This window comes from Oncorhynchus gorbuscha, linkage group LG08, assembly GCF_021184085.1.
Source record: "Oncorhynchus gorbuscha isolate QuinsamMale2020 ecotype Even-year linkage group LG08, OgorEven_v1.0, whole genome shotgun sequence".
Taxonomy (NCBI): Eukaryota; Metazoa; Chordata; class Actinopteri; order Salmoniformes; family Salmonidae; genus Oncorhynchus; species Oncorhynchus gorbuscha.
In genome coordinates, this window is record NC_060180.1 from 67,980,633 (window position 1) to 68,002,500 (window position 21,868).

Below are 21,868 nucleotides of genomic sequence, written 5' to 3' on the forward strand. Positions count from 1 at the left end.
CCTTAACGGTCCATTGCGGTATTTAAAACTGTATTATAATCTCCCACCATAATTATACAGTCTTGTATTGCTTGTAGGTTTGATAAAGTATTATATATCATTTCAAAGAAGTGTGGATTATCATTATTTGGACTGTATGGATTAATGAGCCTTATCTGTTTATGGTCCAATAACATATGTAAAATGTTAAGGTAAGGTTTTTGGGAGGGTAAATGGATCCTAAACCTGTGCATAGGAAGTGGGAGCAACAGCTACCCAGAACATTCAATCAACACTTTGTAGCCCATGTTGGTTCCCGATGGCCCTTTGTTATCCATGTTGGCTCTCATGTGCTCCTAGTTGTCCATGTTGGCTCTCATGTCCTCCTAGTTGTCCATGTTGGCTCTCATGTGCTCCTAGTTATCCATGTTGGCTCTCATGTGCTCCTAGTTGTCCATGTTGGCTCTCATGTGCTCCTAGTTATCCATGTCGGCTCTCATGTGCTCCTAGTTGTCCATGTTGGCTCTCATGTGCTCCTAGTTGTCCATGTTGGCTCCAATGGATCGCTAGTCGTCATCTATTTGCAGTTGTCCCCAGTCGATCTCTGGGCCATCGTCGAGGTGCAAGATAAGGTAGGACATGAGCTGGAACATGTATTGGAATTGCAACAAGGCCAGGTACAAGTAGAAGTCGCTGACATCGATCTGGCACTGGTCACCTGAGAAGTTCATCTCACATATACAGTGGAAGTGGTTGACAAGGTTGTGGCAGTAGCCTCCGTATTCACAGGGGCCCGACGCACACTCATCAAAGTCTATCTCACACCTGTTACACACGGGGGATTTAATGAAATATACTTATATATTAGTTATATATTTAACAATAATTGCATATTTGAATAATATTAATTACATGTTTATATACATATACATTGTGTTACAAAACCAACTAGCTAGCCAACTGAGTTTGGTACACTTTCTAAGTCTAGGAGTCCTAGGCCTAGCTAAATGGTCCGTAACCTGATTTAATGTGTTCATTTCAAATCAAATCAAATCCGACTTTATTAGTCACATGCTCTGAATACAACAGGTGTAGAGCTTTACAGTGAAATGTTTTCTTACGAGCCCCTAACCAACAGCGCCGTTTAAGAAAAATATGGATAAGAATAAGAGATAAAAGTAACAAGCAATTAAAGAGCAGCAGTAAAAAAATACAATATTTACAGGAGGGTGCCAGTACAGAGTTGATGTGTGGGGGCACCAGTTAGTTGAGGTAGTATGTGGATGTAGGTAGAGTTATTAAAGTGACTATGCATAGATGACAACAGAGTGGCAGTGGTGTAGGGGGGGGGCAATACATATAGTCTGGGTAGCCATTTGACTGGATGCTCAGGAGTCTTATGGCTTGGGGCTAGAAGCTGTTTAGAAGCCTCTTGAACCTAGACATGGCGCTCCAGTACCACTTACCATGAGAGAACAGTCTATGACTAGGGTAGCTGGAGGCTTGACCATTTTTAGGGCCTTCCTCTGACACCACCTGGTGTAGAGGTCCTGGATGGCAGGAACCTTGACCCTAGTGATGTACTGGGCCGTTCGCATTACCCCCTGTAGTGCCGAGCAGTTTTCATACCAGGCAGTGATGCAACCACCATGCTCTCTATGGTGCAGCTGTAGAACCTATTGAGGATCTGAGGACCCATGCCAAATCTTTTCAGGCTCCTGAGGGAGACTGAAAAGGGGAAAATAAGTTTTGTCATGCCCGCTTCACGACTGTTTTGGTGTGCTTGGACCATGTTAGTTTGTTGGTGATGTGGACACCAAGGAACTTGAATCTCTCAACCTGCTCCACTACAGCCCCCCGTCGATGAGAATGGGGTTGTGCTCTGTCCTCTTTTTCCTGTAGTCCACAATCATCTCTTTTGTTTTGATCATGTTGAGGGAGAGGTTGTTGTTCTGGCACCAGACGGCTAGGTCTCTGATCTCCTCCCTATAGGCTGTCTCATTGTTGCCTGAGATTAGGCCTACCACTGTTGTGTCATCTGAGGGAGAGGTTGAAAATGTCAGTGAAGACACTTGCTAGTTGGTCAGCGCATGCTCGCAGTACATGTCCTGGTAATCTGTCTGGCCCTGTGGCCTTGTGGATGTTGACCTGTCTGAAGGTGTTACTCACATTGGCTCCGGAGAGCGTGATCACACAGTCTCCCAGTACAGCTGGTGCTCTCATGCATGTTTCAGGGTTATTTGTCATGCAGGTGAAAGAGGACCCAAAAGCGACTTAACAGAAACAGAGTTTATTCAAGTCCAAACAGGGAATAACAGAAATCCTCTAGTCTGTAGAGGGAAATAACAGGAGAAGCGGCCACAGACTGCAGGTCGCTTCGGGTAGGCGCAGGCCGTAGTTGACAGAGACACCTGCTCACACGCAGCATCTGATGAAGGCAAAAAAACACGACAGGACAGGGCGAAACACAATCACAGCACGGTGAATACTAAACAAGGAACCGACGGGACAGGAACGGAACACAAAGGAATAAATAGGGACTCTAATCAGGGGAAAGGATCGGGAACAGGTGTGGGAAGACTAAATGATGATTAGGGGAATAGGAACAGCTGGGAGCAGGAACGGAACGATAGAGAGAAGAGAGAGCGAGAGAGTGAGAGAGGGAGGGGGAGAGAGAGGGATAGAAAGAGGGAAAGAACCAAATAAGACCAGCAGAGGGAAACGAATAGAATGGGGAGCACAGGGACAAGACATGATAATAAATGACAAACATGACAGTACCCCCCACTCACCGAGCGCCTCCTGGCGCACTCGAGGAGGAATCCTGGCGGCAACGGAGGAAATCATCGATGAGTGAACGGTCCAGCACGTCCCGAGACGGAACCCAACTCCTCTCCTCAGGACCGTAACCCTCCCAATCCACTAAGTATTGGAGACCCCGTCCCGAGAACGCATGTCCATGATCTTATGTACCTTGTAAATAGGTGCGCTCTCGACAAGGACGGGAGGGGGAGGGAAGACGAACGGGGGTGCGAAGAAAGGGCTTAACACAGGAGACATGGAAGACAGGATGGACGCGACGAAGATGTCGCGGAAGAAGCAGTCGCACAGCGACAGGATTGACGACCTGGGAGACACGGAACGGACCAATGAACCGCGGAGTCAACTTACGAGAAGCTGTCGTAAGAGGAAGGTTGCGAGTGGAAAGCCGCACTCTCTGGCCGCAACAATACCTTGGACTCTTAATCCTGCGTTTATTGGCGGCTCTCACAGTCTTCCCCGCAGACAAAGGCAGACCGGTAATGAAGTCTAAGGCGATGTGAGACCATGGTCGAGAAGGAATGGGGAGCGGTCTGAGACGACCGGCAGGAGGAGAGTTACCCGACTTAGTCTGCGCGCAGTCCGAACAAGCAGCCACGAAACGGCGCGTGTCACGCTCCTGAGTCGGCCACCAAAAGCGCTGGCGAATAGACGCAAGAGTGCCTCGAACACCGGGATGACCAGCTAACTTGGCAGAGTGAGCCCACTGAAGAACAGCCAGACGAGTGGAAACAGGAACGAAAGGAGGTTACTAGGACAAGCGCGCGGCGACGCAGTGTGCGTGAGTGCTTGCTTAACCTGTCTTTCAATTCCCCAGACTGTTAACCCGACAACACGCCCATAAGGAAGAATCCCCTCGGGATCAGTAGAAGCCACAGAAGAACTAAACAGACGGGATAAGGCATCAGGCTTGGTGTTCTTGCTACCCGGACGGTAAGAAATCACAAACTCGAAACGAGCGAAAAACAACGCCCAACGAGCTTGACGGGCATTAAGTCGTTTGGCAGAACGGATGTACTCAAGGTTCTTATGGTCTGTCCAAACGACAAAAGGAACGGTCGCCCCTCCAACCACTGTCGCCATTCGCCTAGGGCTAAGCGGATGGCGAGCAGTTCACGGTTACCCACATCATAGTTGCGCTCAGATGGCGACAGGCGATGAGAAAAATAAGCGCAAGGATGAACCTTATCGTCAGACTGGAAGCGCTGGGATAGAATGGCTCCCACGCCTACCTCTGAAGCGTCAACCTCGACAATGAATTGTCTAGTGACGTCAGGAGTAACGAGGATAGGAGCGGACGTAAAACGTTCTTTTAGAAGATCAAAAGCTCCCTGGGCGGAACCGGACCACTTAAAACACGTCTTGACAGAAGTAAGAGCTGTGAGAGGGGCAGCAACTTGACCGAAATTACGAATGAAACGCCGATAGAAATTAGCGAAACCTAAAAAGCGCTGCAACTCGACACGTGACCTTGGAACGGGCCAATCACTGACAGCTTGGACCTTAGCGGAATCCATCTGAATGCCTTCAGCGGAAATAACGGAACCGAGAAAAGTAACGGAGGAGACATGAAAAGAGCACTTCTCAGCCTTTACGTAGAGACAATTCTCTAAAAGGCGCTGTAGAACACGTCGAACGTGCTGAACATGAATCTCGAGTGACGGAGAAAAAATCAGGATATCGTCAAGATAGACAAAAACAAAGATGTTCAGCATGTCTCTCAGAACCTAATGCCTGAAAAACAGCTGGCGCATTGGCGAGACCGAACGGCAGAACCCGGTACTCAAAATGCCCTAACGGAGTGTTAAACGCCGTTTTCCACTCGTCCCCCTCTCTGATGCGCACGAGATGGTAAGCGTTACGAAGGTCCAACTTAGTAAAGCACCTGGCTCCCTGCAGAATCTCGAAGGCTGATGACATAAGGGGAAGCGGATAACGATTCTTAACCGTTATGTCATTCAGCCCTCGATAATCCACGCAGGGGCGCAGAGTACCGTCCTTCTTCTTAACAAAAAAGAACCCCGCCCCGGCCGGAGAGGAAGAAGGCACTATGGTACCGGCGTCAAGAGACACAGACAAATAATCCTCGAGAGCCTTACGTTCGGGAGCCGACAGAGAGTATAGTCTACCTCGAGGAGGAGTGGTCCCCGGAAGGAGATCAATACTACAATCATACGACCGGTGAGGAGGAAGGGAGTTGGCTCGGGACCGACTGAAGACCGTGCGCAGATCATGATATTCCTCCGGCACTCCTGTCAAATCGCCAGGTTCCTCCTGAGAAGTAGGGACAGAAGAAACGGGAGGGATGGCAGACATTAAACACTTCACATGACAAGAAACGTTCCAGGATAGGATAGAATTACTAGACCAATTAATAGAAGGATTATGACATACTAGCCAGGGATGACCCAAAACAACAGGTGTAAACGGTGAACGGAAAATCAAAAAGAAATAGTCTCACTGTGGTTACCAGATACTGTGAGAGTTAAAGGTAGTGTCTCAAATTTGATACTGGGAAGATGACTACCATCTAAGGCAAACATGGGCGTAGGCTTGTCTAACGGTCTGAAAGGAATGTTATGTTTCCGAACCCATGCTTCGTCCATGAAACAACCCTCAGCCCCAGAGTCAATCAAGGCACTGCATGTAGCACCGAACCGGTCCAGCGTAGATGGACCGACATAGTAGTACAAGATCTAGATGAAGAGACCTGAGTAGTAGCGCTCACCAGTAGCCCTCCGCTTACTGATGGGCTCTGGCCTCTTACTGGACATGAATTAACAAAATGTCCAGCAACTCCGCAATAGAGGCACAGGCGGTTGGTGATCCTCCGTTCCCTCTCCTTAGTCGAGATGCGAATCCCTCCCAGCTGCATGGGCTCAGTCTCAAAGCCAGAGGAGGGAGATGGTTGCGATGCGGAGCAGGGAAACACCGTTGATGCGAGCTCTCTTCCACGAGCCCGGTGACGAAGATCTACCCGTCGTTCTATGCGGATGGCGAGAGCAATCAAAGAGTCCACATCTGAAGGAACCTCCCGGGAGAGAATCTCATCCTTAACCACTGCGTGGAGTCCCTCCAGAAAACGAGCGAGCAGCGCCGGCTCGTTCCACTCACTAGAGGCAGCAAGAGTGCGAAACTCAATAGAATAATCCGTTATGGACCGTTCACCTTGGCATAAGGAAGCCAGGGCCCTAGAAGCCTCCCTACCAAAAACTGAACGGTCAAAAACCCGTATCATCTCCTCTTTAAAGTTCTGGAACTTGTTAGAGCAATCAGCCCTTGCCTCCCAGATAGCTGTGCCCCATTCTCGAGCCCGGCCAGTAAGGAGTGAAATGACGTAAGCAACCCGAGCTCTCTCTCTAGAGTATGTGTTGGGTTGGAGAGAGAACACAATCTCACACTGCGTGAGAAAGGAGCGGCACTCAGTGGGCTGCCCGGAGTAGCAAGGTGGGTTATTAACCCTAGGTTCTGGAGGCTCGGCAGGCCAGGAAGTAACAGGTGGCACGAGACGTAGACTCTGGAACTGTCCAGAGAGGTCGGAAACCTGAGCGGCCAGGTTCTCCACGGCATGGCGAGCAGCAGACAATTCCTGCTCGTGTCTGCCGAGCATGGCTCCTTGGATCTCGACGGCAGTGTAACGAGCGTCTGTAGTCGCTGGGTCCATTCCTTGGTCGGTTCCTTCTGTCATGCAGGTGAAAGAGGACCCAAAAGCGACTTAACAGAAACAGAGTTTATTCAAGTCCAAACAGGGAATAACAGAAATCCTCTAGTCTGTAGAGGGAAATAACAGGAGAAGCGGCCACAGACTGCAGGTCGCTTCGGGTAGGCGCAGGCCGTAGTTGACAGAGACACCTGCTCACACGCAGCATCTGATGAAGGCAAAAAAACACGACAGGACAGGGCGAAACACAATCACAGCACGGTGAATACTAAACAAGGAACCGACGGGACAGGAACGGAACACAAAGGAATAAATAGGGACTCTAATCAGGGGAAAGGATCGGGAACAGGTGTGGGAAGACTAAATGATGATTAGGGGAATAGGAACAGCTGGGAGCAGGAACGGAACGATAGAGAGAAGAGAGAGCGAGAGAGTGAGAGAGGGAGGGGGGAGAGAGAGGGATAGAAAGAGGGAAAGAACCAAATAAGACCAGCAGAGGGAAACGAATAGAATGGGGAGCACAGGGACAAGACATGATAATAAATGACAAACATGACATTATTTGCCTCGAAGCGAGCATAGAAGTAGTTTAGCTCGTCTGGTAGGCCCATGTCACTGGGCAGCTCTCGTCTGTGCTTCCCTTTGTAGTCTGTAATGGTTTGCAGGCTCTGCCACATCCGACGAGGATCAGAGTCGGTATAGTATGACTCAATCTTAGTCCTGTATTGACACTTTGCCTGTTTGATGGTTCGTCAGAGGGCGTAGAGGAATTTCTTATAAGCTTCCGGGTTAGAGTCCCGCACCTTGTAAGCGGTAGCTCTAGCCTTTAGCTCAGTGTGGATGCTGCCTGTAATCCATGTCTTCTGGATGGGGTATGTACGTACGATCACTGTGGGGATGACGTCATCGATGCACTTATTGATGAAGCAAATGACAGATGTGGTGTACTCATCAATGCCATTAGAGGAATCCCAGAACATATTCCAGTCTGTGCTAGCAAAACAGTCCTGTAGCTTAGCATCTGATTCATCTGACCACTTTTATTTTTCTAGTAACTGGTGCTTCCTGCTTACATTCTTTGCTTGTAAGCAGGAATCAGGAGGATGGAATTATGGTGAGATTTGCCAAATGGAGGGCGAGCTTCGTATGCGTCTCTGTGTGTGAAGTATAGGTGGTCCAGAGTTCTTTTCACTCTAGTTCTTTTCACTCCATTTAACATGCTGATAAAAATTTGGTAAAACTGATTTAAGTTTCCCTGCATTAAAGTACCCGACTAGGAGCGCCACCTCTGGGTGAGTGTTTTCTTGTTTGCTTATGGCGGAATACAGCTCATTCATGCTATTTTAGTGTCAACCTCTGACTGAGGTGGTATGTAAAACAGCTACTAAGAATACAGATGAGATCTCTCTCGGTAGGTAGTGTAGTCTACAGCTTATATACTCAACCTCAGGTGAGCAATAGCTCGAGACTTTCTTAGATATTGTGCACCAGCTGTTATTTTCAAAAATACATAGTCCGCTGCCCCTTGTCTTACCAGACGCTGCTGTTCTATCCTGCCAGTACATCGTATAACCAGCCAGCTGTATGTTGATATTGTCGTCGTTCAGCCACGACTCCATGAAGCATAAGATGTTACAGTTTTTAATGTCCCGTTGGTAGTTTAACCTTCTCTGTAACCCATCGATTTTATTGTCCAAAGATTGCACGTTTACTTGCAGAATTGAGGGATAGTGGGGTTTAATCGATCACTTTCGAATTCTCAGCAGGCACCCCGCTTTCTGGCCTCTCTTTCTCCACCTCCTCTTCACACAGATCATGGGGGTTTGGGCCTGTTCCCGAGGGGGCCGTATATCCTCCGCCTCGGGTTTGTCAGAGTCGTGAAAGAAGAAAAAGGATTCTGCTAGTCCGTGGTGAGTAATCTCAGTCCTGATGTCTAGAAGTTACTTTCGGTCATAAGAAACGGTAGTGGCAACAGTATGTACAGAATGAGTAAAAAATAAGTTAAAAATGAACAAAAAAACACAATCGGTTGGTGGCATGTAAAACCTCTGCCTTCTGCTCCGGGCGCCATTTTCTTGTGTGTAGATTTATGAGAGACATCAGAGTATACGGACTGTGTTGTATGCATTTGCCTCCAGGAGACAGCAACCTTACCCAGGTCCTGGGCCTCCTCCATCCTGACTTCTGGGTCGGCCAGCCCAAGCAGGCTATTGAATTGTTAACAAAATAAATATGTACAAAAAAACAAATTAAAAAAATCATGCTCCAAAAAGATAACCCCAAAAGAAACACTGGCAGCCCAAGAGGCTTCTGGACACTTCTCTCTTATTGTTTGCCGATCATTTTTAATTACCCACACCTGTGCACTTTGAGGCACAGCATCTGCAGTCGGTTGCTGCTGCCACCTAGGGATTAGGTAGCGTTCTGTCTATCTATGCTAATACTTAACCACGCCCCTATATAATAAAAATTGGTACAATCATTCTTCTTCTTCATTCATGTGGTATACTGAGTAGCAATTTTGTTTTTTTCCCCAGTTGCTTTATGACTCTAAAACCTAATTAAAGTTAACATATTTGATCATTAATATTCTATCTAAATCTTCAAGGGAGAGGGAATTGACAGGTAATATTTTTTGTTTACCATGGTGATATCAATATATTTTGTTTAAATCTATCAAAAAGAGAGAACTTTCCGGACCCTGAGTTGTCTTGTTACACTATATGTAAACATGACATTAAGGAAGTTGACCCTGCTCATTCCTCATTAATTTAGGATGCTTGACAAATCTGATGGAGTTTACCAAACCTTGGGACACATCTTTAAGGAGTCACAGTTTTAAGATACATATTCTTCGAAGTCACAAAGGTTTATTCCATTAAACTACATGAGATCCGTTTTCAGATCCAGGTTTCTAACATTTTGAGTTTCCGAGGTTGAAATTGGAATCCTTTGCTTAGGACAAGGATTGTCCAGATTTTCAAGAATGCCTGAATTACATAGTAATTACACTTAGGTTTAATTGAGATTAATTGACACAAGTGTTTACTACAGATTTACTATTGTTTATATTCATGGCTTACCATTGCCCTATAAAACCGGGCAGACAGTCACAGGTGTAGTCTTGCTTAGAGCAGTTCCCCCCGTTGAAGCAGCTGTAATTCCATCTGTCTCCAGGACACACGGACGTGGGCAGGTTGGGGTATCTAGAGTTCAGCGACACAAACATACAAGCATCAGTTACCTGACAGTTAAGAGTTTGATAGCTGGCGAAATGGCTCAAACAGAATTGTTAGTTGATTAAGTTGATGTGCCTAATCACCACAGATGTGAGCTAGTATTAGCTTGAGAGGATATAATTTAAAATTACTTGAAAGAACTTGAAATAACTTACGGTATCTTTTCAATGTACCATGGGACTTCTGGCACCTTTTCACTAAAAGAGAATGATTAATCAGGCATCCATTTGGGGTGGTTAGTGGTTAGAGCGTGTGACTAGAACGTTGCAAGTTCAAACCCCCGAGCTGACAAGGTACAAATCTGTCGTTCTGCCCCTGAACAGGCTGTTCCTAGGCTGTCATTGAAAATAAGAATTTGTTCTTAACTGACTTGCCTAGTTAAAGGTAAAAAAATGTGTTCTTATTACCCATGACAAATGCAATAACTCATACACAATTGAGTTTTTGTTTTGTTTAGTTCTTGCAGATTTGTTTTTGGATTTTTTTCTGTGTTCTTTAAGATAAATGTGTTAAGGTATGGGAAGCGTTTGAGACTTACACGCAGAAGGGCCCGGTCATGTTCCTGGGGCAGTGGCAGGCATAGTTTAGGAGGCCTCTGAGACAGGTGGCCCCGGGCCGCACTTGTTGTTCTCACACGTGTCCACGTCCATCTCACACCTGGTCCCCCCATACCCCGGCTCACACGCACATAGATATCCCTCCCCCAACACACTGCAGTTGCCATGGACACAGGGCTTGACGGCGCAGGTGTCCACGTCATTCTGGCATTGTGGCCCCATCCACTCAGGAGGGCACCTGCAGAGGGAGAGGTCAAAGAGTTCCTCACACACCCCCTGGTTTCGACAAGGGTTCGGCGTGCACACACTAGCCCCCCGGCAGCCATATAGGGGGGTGACGGCACTGGGGGTCCTCACAAACTGCCCCTCTTGGGGCCTGGGAATGTTCAGGTCAGTATCTCCATAGTAGGGCAGCGGGAGCCCCCGATCTGGACAGGGCCCAGACATCCATCCAAATTACCCCCAGCCTCTGGCCCCAGACCTCCCAGGAGGATGTCCACTCCCTCCCTGAGGAAGGCCAGGCTCCCAGAGGCGACCTTGGACACAACATGCTCCTCCTCTACTCCATCTCTTCCCCCATCCAGGACCATGATCCACCTGGAGGTCTGTAGATCCGGGGCTTCCATGGAGAGCTCCACCATGTGCCACTTGCCGTCGCTGACCAGGCCCCGGCTCTGGGCAGTGAGCTTGGGGGAGGCCTCGCCACCACCGGCCTGTAGTTCTAGCAGGAGGTGAGAGTCCTGGAGGGAGATGGTGATGAACTCAGAGCCTTTCTTGGTGTGTAGGAGGGTGGCGTTCGTTTGTCTGGTTCGCACACTTAGGAGGACGCTGCTGAGGTGGTGCCTGATCTTCCCGTTGCCTCTGTAGGACAGTATGCTGTCATTCCGGAGGGTCACGTTGGACACACCTGGGATGCAAAACAGAAGAGGCTTAAAACAACGAAATCTGTAACTGAAATATCCTCAGTGGCACAAGAAGCAACCAAAAATCAACGAGAGAGATGGGGCAAGTGCAATGATCAACATTTTGGGCTAAAACCCCTTTCAAGTAACTGAGTCATTAAGCGTTGCCCCCATCTCTCCGATTGATTTGTGGTTAGCCTTGGGTAAATTTACTGAAGTTAAAGGTGGCTGTTTAAAGAAATCCACACCATGGATTACAGTCTCTCCTAGCCCATAGACTACTTTCAGGGTAAGGAACCATATAGTTATAGAACCATACGTTACAAGCATTTCGCTACACTCGCATTAACATCTGCTAACCATGTGTTTGTGACAAATAAAATTAGATTTGATTTGATTTGATAGAGACCTTATCTTTTAATTGCCTATTGAACAAACAGGAGCATTACTTGAAAATATTCTGGTGCCTTAACCTCTTGAATCATGTGGTGGTATGGTTAATCTGGAGGGATAAACTTGGCTCATTGGCTCATGGGAATTCTGTGTTGGGCTTCTCCTTCTGCCCTAAGTCTCTACTGTATTTACCTTTACTCTAGTTAAGCCCTCAGATAAGGAAACGCAGGGAGGATAATCAACAGTCCATTCAGTGGATACACACTGAGTAGGCTGACATACTAGTCTGCTCTATATAGAATACGCCAAATACAGAGAAGAAATTGCTACATGTCTATATTTCCCTGGCCTCTCTTCAGGAACCCCCAGCCAGTTCCATGTATCTATTTAAGTACAGCGAACTTAATTCAACTAATTAAGCAGATGTGATTCAACTTGTCAAGCAGAGTGGATTCAGCTAATGAAGGGCTTGATGATTAGTGAACTACCGGTAATTGAATCAGGTGCACTGATACTGGATTAGGTCAAATACACTACATGACCAAAAGTATGTGGACACGTGCTCGTCAAACATCTCATTCCAAAATCCTGGGCATTAATATGGAGTTGATCCTCCCTTTGCTGCTATAACAGCCTCCACTCTTCTGGGAAGGCTTCCCACTAGATGTTGGAACATTGCTGCGGGGACTTGCTTCCATTCAGCCACAACAGCATTACTGAGATCGGGAACTGATGTTGGGTGATTAGGCCTGCCTCGCAGTCAGCGTTCCAATTCATCCCAAAGGTTTTCGATGGGGTTGAGGTCAGGGCTTTGTGCAGGCCAGTCAAGTTCTTCCACACTGATCTCAACAAACCATTTCTGAATGGACCTCACTTTGTGCACAGGGACATTTTCATGCTAAAACAGGAAAGGGCCTTCCCCAAACTGTTGCCACAAAGTCGGAAGCACAGAATCATTGTATGGTGTTGTGTTAAGATTTCCCTTCACTGGAGCTAAGGGGCCTAGCCAAACCATGAAAAACAGCCCCAGACCATTATTCCTCCTCCACCAAACTTTACAGTTGGCACTATGCATTGGGGCAGGTAGTGTCCTCCTGGCATCCTCCAAACCCAGATTCGTCCATCGGACTGCCAGATGGTGAAGTGTGATTCATCACTCCAGAGAACAAGAGTCCAATGGCTGTGAGCTTTACACCACTCCAGCCGACATTTAGGCTTGTGTGCGGCTGCTCGGCCATGGAAACCCATTTCATGAAGCTCCCGACGAACAGTTATTGTGCTGACCTTGCTTCCAGAGGCAGTTTGGAACTCTGTAGTGAGTGTTGCAACCGAAGACAGACGATATTTCCCTCAACACCCGGCGATCCCGTTTGTGTGGCCTAGCTTGTGTGGCCTACCAATTTGTGGCTGAGCTGTTGTTGCTGCTAGATGTTTCCACTTCACAATAACAGCACTTACAGATGACCGGAGCAGCCAAAGGCAGGGCAGAAATTTGACGAACTGACTTGTTGGAAAGGTGGCACCCTATGACAGTGCCACATTGAAAATCACTGAACTCTTCAGTAAAGTCCATTCTACTGCCAATGTTTGTTTATGGAGATTGCATGGCTGTGTGCTCGATTTTATACATCTGTCAGCAACGGGTGTGGCTGAAACAGCCAAATCCACTAATTTAAAGGGGTGTCCACATACTTTTGTAAATATAGTGTAACTGGACCTTGCAGGCGGTATTAAAGGTATTAAGGCGGTTTGAGAAACATTGATATGAGTAATAGTGAAATTTAACATTTGATTTCTGCAGAATGGATTACATTGCTTGATCTCTTCAGAAAGGGGTTCCCGAACTAGGAACTCACACTCAAAGCCCTGTGAGAGGGTCTGGCAGGCTGCGGTCGAGGGGCACGGAGACAGCTCACACCACTTGACCACCTCACACCGCCGCCCTGCAATGTTTGGTGGGCAATTGCAGATAAAGTCGTCCCACATGGAGTAGCACACTCCGCCGTTCAGACATGGGATGTTCTGGAGGAGACAAATAATAACTCTGTCAAGCAGTTGACTTTGTCATGGAAAATGTCATGGGGCAACTGTGTTGTCATGGGGAGGTTGTGCAGAGTCATTGGGCAACTACAGTTGAAGTCGGAAGTTTGCATACACCTTAGCCAAATACATTTAAACTCATTTTTTCACAATTCCTGACATTTAATCCTAGTAAAAATTCCCTGTCTTAGGTCAGTTAGGATCACCACTTTATTTTAAGAATGTGAAATGTCAGAATAATAGTAGAGAGAATAATTAATTTCAGCTTTTCTTTTTTTTATCACATTCCCAGTGGGTATGAATTTTACATACACTTAATTAGTATTTGGTAGCATTGCCTTTAAAATTGTTGGGTTAAACATTGCAGGTAGCCTTCCACAAGCTTCCCACAATAAGTTGGGTGAATTTTGGCCCATTCCTCCTGACAGAGCTGGTGTAACGGAGGCAGGTTTGTAGGCCTCCTTGCTCGCACACTCTTTTTCAGTTCTGCCCACAAATGTTCTATAGGATGGAGGTCAGGGCTTTGTGATGGCCACTCCAATACCTTGACTTTGTTATCCTTAAGCCATTTTGCCACAACTTTGGATGTATGATTGGGTCACTGTCTATTTGGAAGACCCATTTGCGACCAAGCTTTAACTGATGTCTTGAGATGTTGCTTCAATATATCCACATAATTTTCCTACCCCATGATGCCATCTATTTTGTGAACTGCACCAGTCCCTCCTGCAGCAAAGCACCCCAAAGCACCCCCACAACACCCCCACCCCGTGTTTCATAGTTGGGATCGTGTTCTTCGGCTTGCAAGCCTCCCCTTTTACCTCCAAACATAACGATGGTCATTACAGCCAAGCAGCTCTATTTTTGTTTCACCAGACCACATTTCTCCAAAAAGTACGATCTTTGTCCCCATGTGCAGTTGCAAACCGTAGTCTGGCTTTTTTATGGTGGTTTTGGAGCAGTGGCTTCTTCCTTGCTGAGCGGCCTTTCGGGTAATGTCGATATAGGACTTGTTTTACTGTGGATATAGATACTTTTGTACATGTTTCCTCCAGCACCTTCACAAGGTCCTTTGCTGTTGTTCTGGGATTGATTTGCACTTTTCGCACCAAAGCACGTTCATCTCTAGGAGACAGAACGGAGTTCCTTACTGAGGAGTATGACGTCTGCGTGGTCCCATGGTGTTTATACTTGCGTACTATTGTTTGTACAGATGAACGTGGTACCTTCAGGTGTTTGGAAATTGCTCCCAAGGATGAACCAGACTAGTGGAAGTCTACAATTTTTTTTCTGAGGTTTTGGCTGATTTCTTTTGATTTTCCCATGATGGTGAGGCTTTAGAAAAGTTTACTTTTATTAATTTACAGACCTTATAATATTTTATGCAACTTTATGGCTTGAATCCTCTTACATTGTTAACAACTTAAAGTTTGGGGAAATAAAAACCCTACTACAGTGTTTGCACCCTACTTTGTTGTCTCATTGCCTGCTTGGTCCTTAACCTTTACAGCCTTTCAGGTAACCCCCGAAGGAGGCCGAGGCTCTCTGGTCAGACAAGCCCCAACGTAGACCAGGTCCCCTGGCTGCGCCACCACGGGCCGGATGGGAATGGTTCCATGGCTCTGGGCCGACTGGAACAGGGTCACAGAGTCGCCCTCCAGCTGCACCGTCACCAAGTGAAAGTGGCCGTCACTGACCACTTTGCTTCCCGCCAGGCTCTCAAAATTGTTATTTCCCCAAACTTTAAGTTATTAACAATGTAAGAGGATTCAAGCCATAATGTTGCATAAAATATTATAAGGTCTGTAAATTAATGAAAGTAAACTTTTCTAAAGCCTCAACGTAAAGTATAACTGACGTCTACATAGCAGAGGAGGAGCAACTGTAACGATCGTCGTTGGAATGAGACAGGCGGGAGTGAAGGGTGATTCCGGCAGCGCCGGAGTGAAGGGCGATTCCAGCAGCTCCTGACTGAAGGGTGACTCCGGCAGCTCAGGACAGACGGGTGGCTCCGGCAGCTCAGGACAGACGGGCGGCTCTGGCAGCTCAGGACAGATGGGCGGCTCTGGCCGCTCAGGACAGACGGACGAACCTGGAGGGAGGAGACGGAGAGACAGCCTGGTACGTGGGGCTGCCACAGGACCCACCAGACTGAGGAGACCTACAGGAGGCCTGCTGCTTGGAGGAGGCACCGGATGGACCGGACTGTGGGGGGAGCACTGGAGCCCTGGTGTGCAGCCTTGGCACCACTCCTCCCGGCTGGATCACCATTTCAGCCCGGGACCATCCAGAGTGCAGGCACAGGTTAAACCAGGCTGTGGGTGAGCACTGGAGATCCTCTGCATACCACTCGCACCTCTCCCTTAGGCTCAATACCCACATTCGCCCGGCACGGGCGGAGCGCAGGCATAGGACGCACTTCACCCTCCCAGCGCCCCGGAGACACAGCACGCAGCGCCGGTGCAGGATACCCTGGCTGGATGCCCACTCTCGCTTGGCACTTGCGGGGGGCTGGCCTATAGCCCACCGGGCTATGAGTGTGTACTGGCGACACCGTGCGCTTGACCGCATAACACGGTGCCTGACCAGTACTGCGCTTCTTCCGGTAAGCATGAGGAGTGGGCTCAGGTCTCCAACCTGACTCTGCCACACTCCCCGTGTTCCCCCCTGTTTTTGGGGCTGCCTCTCGTGCCTGTCGAGCTGCTGTGCTGCCTCCTCATATCGCTCAGCTTTCGCTGCCTCCAGCTCTGCCTTGGGGTGGCGATATTCCCCAGCTTGTGCCCAGGGCCCTTTTCCGTCCAAAATCTCCTCCCATGTACATGAGTCCAGAGATCGCTGCTGCCCGATACCACGCTGCTTGGTCCTTGGTTGGTAGATGATTCTGTAACGTAATTCGTCCTCCTCTGACGAGGAGTAGTCAAGATCGGACCATTGCGCAGCGTGGTATGTGTCCATGTTCATATTTAATAAATCAACTGAACACTGAATAACAAAACAACAAAGTGAAAGACCGAAACGACAACGAAACAGTCCTGTCTGTTGAAGACAAAACAGAAAACAATCACCCACAAAACACATGTGGGAAAAGGCTACCTAAGTATGATTCTCAATCAGAGACAACTAACGACACCTGCCTCTGATTGAGATCCATACCAGGCCAAACACATAAACACAACATAGAAAAAAGAACATAGACTACCCACCCCAACCCACCCGCCCTGACCCAACTTAAACAAAGACACAACAAAGGAACTAAGGTCAGAACATGACAGCAACTCATATCAAGGGTTAACTAAAGCCAAAAGCATGGCACTCCGAAGGGAATGGCCAGTTCCAAATATACAAGGCAGGTAGGCTGTAAAGATACTCATATGTGCATAGTACATTTGACCATAATATTTAGAGTTAGGGAAATCCATTTCGCCTACATGCTGGACAGAGGTGATATCATCCAAAACCCCTCCAGATTAAGGGTATTAGAATGTACCAAGAACACCTAGCCACCAGAAAAGAGCTGCACAAAACCATAATGGTAAAACGGGGTCATTATTTGAACAAGGCTAAATGTTTGTTGCAAATGAATGTTAAAGTGCACAGGATAGGGACATTTAGCAGTGCGGCTAGATGTGTCTGTCACTCTAAGGAAGTTATCTTTCACTCCTTCATTGACTTCCCAAACCCCAAATCCCAATATTGTCTGTTTGGTCTGTTTCGCGCTCATCCCAGGAAATATTGGCTGCTAGGAACTTTGGGTTTATAAACTCAGTGGTTTTGTCATGAGGCAACTGTAGTGTTGTCATGGGGCAACTGTGGTGAGTCATGGGGCAACTGGCATTGTCATGGGGCAACTGGGGTTTTGTCATGGGGCAACTGTGTTCAGTCATGGGGCAACTGTGGTTTATCAGTATAGTATGTAGTATATACTGTAGTTTGTCATGGGGCAACTGTGGTTTGTCATTATAGTATGTAGTATATAGTATAGTGTATGTCCAGCTACTCACACTGCAGACGTTGTCACTCATACATCCCTGTGTGACGTTGACCAGCTCCTCCACACCGTATGAGGCCACCGGAGTTCCTATGGGAAAGAACTGCAGCCGTTTATTGTTGATTCTCAGGTCCTGGACACAGCCTTTCAGGTAACCCCCGAAGGAGGCCGAGGCTCTCTGGTCAGACAAGCCCCCAACGTAGACCAGGTCCCCTGGCTGCGCCACCACGGGCCGGATGGGAATGGTTCCATGGCTCTGGGCCGACTGGAACAGGGTCACAGTGTCGCCCTCCAGCTGCACCGTCACCAAGTGAAAGTGGCCGTCACTGACCACTTTGCTTCCCGCCAGGCTCTCAAAATTGTTCACCTGAACTTTGACCCGGCCGTCATCCAGCCACAGGCGGAGGTACTGGCTGGTGCTGTTAGCCAGGACTAGGAGAAGGCCACTGGGGCGCCGGGTACGCACAAACATGGATATGGTGATGGTGCCAGAACCCAGGGGATCGTCCAAGGAGAAGACGGCATAGCTTGCTACGTCCTCGTTCCCGAACTTGGCGGTGATGTACTCTGCGTTGATACAGCGAGAGAAAGTTTTAGAAAAATAAATAAAGTTGCAAACTATGTCCTCCCAATTATTTAATGCATAGATGAAGAACTAACAGAGAGAGATGGTGTCAAAACACAAAGACAATAGCATGGTTTCCACTACACTCTTAGAAAAAAGGGTTCCAAAACGGTTCTTCAGCTGTGCCATTAGGAGAACACTTTTTGGATCCAGATAGGACCCTTTTAGGCTCCACGTGGAACCCTTTTGGATACCATGTAGAACCCTCTGTGGAAAGGGTCCTACATGGAACCCAAAATGGTTCTACCTGGAACAAAAAAAAGTTAATCAAAGGGTTTTCCTATGGGGAATCCTTTTCCGGTTCTAGAACGCAAGTTTTTCTAAGAGTGTACCAATCCCCACTGTGGCAATCCGGCCCCTAAGGACTAGAGTTGCCCATCCCTGAGGACTAGGGCAATCCGGCCCCTGAGGACTAGAGTTGCCCATCCCTGAGGACTAGGGCAATCAGGCCCCTGAGGACTAGAGTTGCCCATCCCTGAGGACTAGGGCAATCAGGCCCCTGAGGACTAGAGTTGCCCATCCCTGAGGACTAGGGCAATCAGGCCCCTGAGGACTAGAGTTGCCCATCCCTGAGGACTAGGGCAATCAGGCCCCTGAGGACTAGAGTTGCCCATCCCTGAGGACTAGGGCAATCAGGCCCCTGAGGACTAGAGTTGCCCATCCCTGAGGACTAGGGCAATCAGGCCCCTGAGGACTAGAGTTGCCCATCCCTGAGGACTAGGGCAATCAGGCCCCTGAGGACTAGAGTTGCCCATCCCTGAGGACTAGGGCAATCAGGCCCCTGAGGACTAGAGTTGCCCATCCCTGAGGACTAGGGCAATCAGGCCCCTGAGGACTAGAGTTGCCCATCCCTGATTCAAGGTGAAGAGGACCAGTATTCAGAACTCGGACCAGTTATTTCCACCTCTCACGTTAAAGCGTTGTGGCGGGAGTCCTTGGGAACCCCTGTTTTCTGGAAAGTAAACCTCTCCCAGTCGGCTCCTTAAACGTTTCCATAATCCTAAGGCCAGGTGTTATTTGATTTGCTTCTCTCTGCCTCTGTGTGTTTGAGTTTATATGTGTACGTTCATGTGTGTCTGTGTGTGTGTGTGTGTGTGTGTGTGTGTGTGTGTGTGTGTGTGTGTGTGTGTGTGTGTGTGTGTGTGTGTGTGTGTGTGTGTGTGTGTGTGTGTGTGTGTGTGTGTGTGTGTGTGTGTGTACCTGTGTGTGCGCATACATGTGTGTTTATGAGTGTGTGTGTGTGTGTTTGTGTGTGTGTGTGTACTGCATATGCTATTTTTACTAGTTCTCTAAGCTCCTTTGCAGTCTACCACAGGCTACTTTATCCACCTGTTCGGTGCCACATTACAAATTCAGCCATTCAGATTTTGGAGTGATCCTGAGGCTGAACTGTTGACCTGTAAATCAGGCAAAAATGACCATTTCCATTATTCTTGGCTACATTATCCAAGCTTTAGGAGAAGCACATAACCATTGCTCTAATAGAATATGTGGTATTATTGCATTGAAGCTGTGGCTCTCATATTTTACAGTGTTTCTGCTTTACTTTGGTTTTACTGCCACATCTTCAGTGTTTTCAGACAACACTCTCCAGGCCTTACCCTCAGCACAGTCAGTAGTCCCCTTGTATGGTCTGTAGCACTCGCACACATAGCTCCTCCATCCCTGGTTTATGCAATGCCCCCGGTTCTGACATGGGTTGTCGTCACACTTGTCCTTGTCGCTGCACCCCGCTGTGACGTTGATCTGAGCCGGTGAGTTGGCGGGGGCAGGCACCACCAGCCGCGACTCCACAAACACGTCCCGAAAGCAGCCCAGGAAGTGGGCAGGCGGGACAAGTGGGACAGAAGGGTCAGCAGCCTCAGGCATCCTCTTTCCTACTACCACACCGGAGCCCCAGCCCAGTCCCACACCCCCTAGGAAGAGGCTGTGACGGACTGAGCCGGACTCAGAGAGGCCGGAGCCTTGCTCCAGTAGGGAGGTCTCGGTGGTTGGGAACTCCTTGGTGCATCCCACCTCATCACAGGAGGACTGACGCAATCTGATCCCGCTTCCCTCCGCCTCACTGCCCAGCCAGGCCTCCACTGTGTGCCACTGGCCATCCGACACGCTCGGCGGTAGCTCCAGAACCACTGCCCTTTTTGACTCTTGACCTCTTAGCATGCTGAGGCGTAAGTGGCTGTTGACCAGCTCAATGGTGAGCAGCAAGTCTTCGACCCGGCGCTGGAGGAGGGTGCCGGCGTGCCGGTCCGTCCTGAAGCTTAGGGTGACGTTCAGAGGTACTTCAGGGTCCGATAGCTGGGTCTCCACGTACATGTAGCCGCTGGTCTCGAAGGAGAAGATGGTGGACGTCTGGCACTTGGAGCCGGTGAAGCCCGCACGGCAGGTGCAGGTGTAGGTGTGGCGGTCGTTCAGGAAGAGGGGAGAGCAGATGCTGCCATTCTTGCAGCGGTTGCCGTCGCAGCCCAGGAGGGCGACTGTACAGTTCTCACCTCCGTACACATGGCCATCTTGGCTCTGTCGAGAGCAGAGGCACCTGTAGCCTCCATGATGGCTCTCGCAGATGCCACCATTCTGACACGGTAGCAGTTCACATGTGTTAGTGTCCTCCTCACAGGTGGCACCTGTGTAGATATGTAAACAATCAGATATCTTTGCTTCCTGCATTAAAATCAGTTGGCAATTCTTTTTTATCTATGTGGAATTAATATGTTATTGATATGAATCCGGTTTTCCTTCATGTGAATTTACCAAGAGATTGAAAACATTCATTCAAAAGTTTGCCACATGTCATGCCATTGATTACTAGTTTTTTAATTTTTTTATCTTTATTTTCCTTTCGATATATCCACATTTACCTAGTTAAATGCACATCTATATATAGGGAAGTATAACACTCATTTTGCAGATTGGTTGATATGTTCACTTGTAATACTTTTTTCCTGTATCAACCAATAAAATAATAACTTTTCTTATAGAAATAGATATTTGGAGTTTATTTTGTGACGTTTAGTTTGAGTACTATAGAAAGCAAGTCATAAAGAACATAAAACGGTTGATGAAAATATTAGCTTGATAAATCAATTTGATATTCTCTTTGTAACACTTTTCTGTTCTGTGCACTGTATATCTTCACAGGAAACCTCACAGAGAACAACAACAAACTCACTACGAACAAGAGAGCTAAATTACCTGTATAGAGTAACCACGAAATCCAAACATACACGTTGACTCTCAACATGGTCCTTGGCTAGTCCTACTAATCAGTAGAAATGGGAATATCGGTAAATGACTCCATTGCATTTCACAGAAGTTGTTTGGAAGCCATTACAACAGATATCAGCTTCTTGTGTTTCCCCCATGGATGAATGGCTGCCCAGTCCAGTCTAAAGCCGGGATCACTACGCGCTAGATAGCCTATTTGGGATTAAGCTAATGTACTTAAAATGTCGTACAAATGGATTGCTAGCCAAGGAGGAGTTCACAGGACTAATTTGAGCAACAGCAAACATCTCCATTAGTCTAGTAACACGAAGGCTTACATAAGAGACTAGAACCTACCTCACCGATTATGAGTTTTTAAAATTAACTTGAATTTAATTCACCGGAACCCAGTTGAGACCAGTGTCTCATGGTGATCTGAATGAAGACCCCCCCCAAAATC

General features: G+C 47.8%; 1 pseudogene; it reads right to left on the reverse strand.

The window, feature by feature from the left end:
* Positions 1-480: 480 nt before the first annotated feature.
* LOC124040686 lies at positions 481-21,551 on the reverse strand (annotated as a pseudogene).
* Positions 21,552-21,868: the final 317 nt, after the last annotated feature.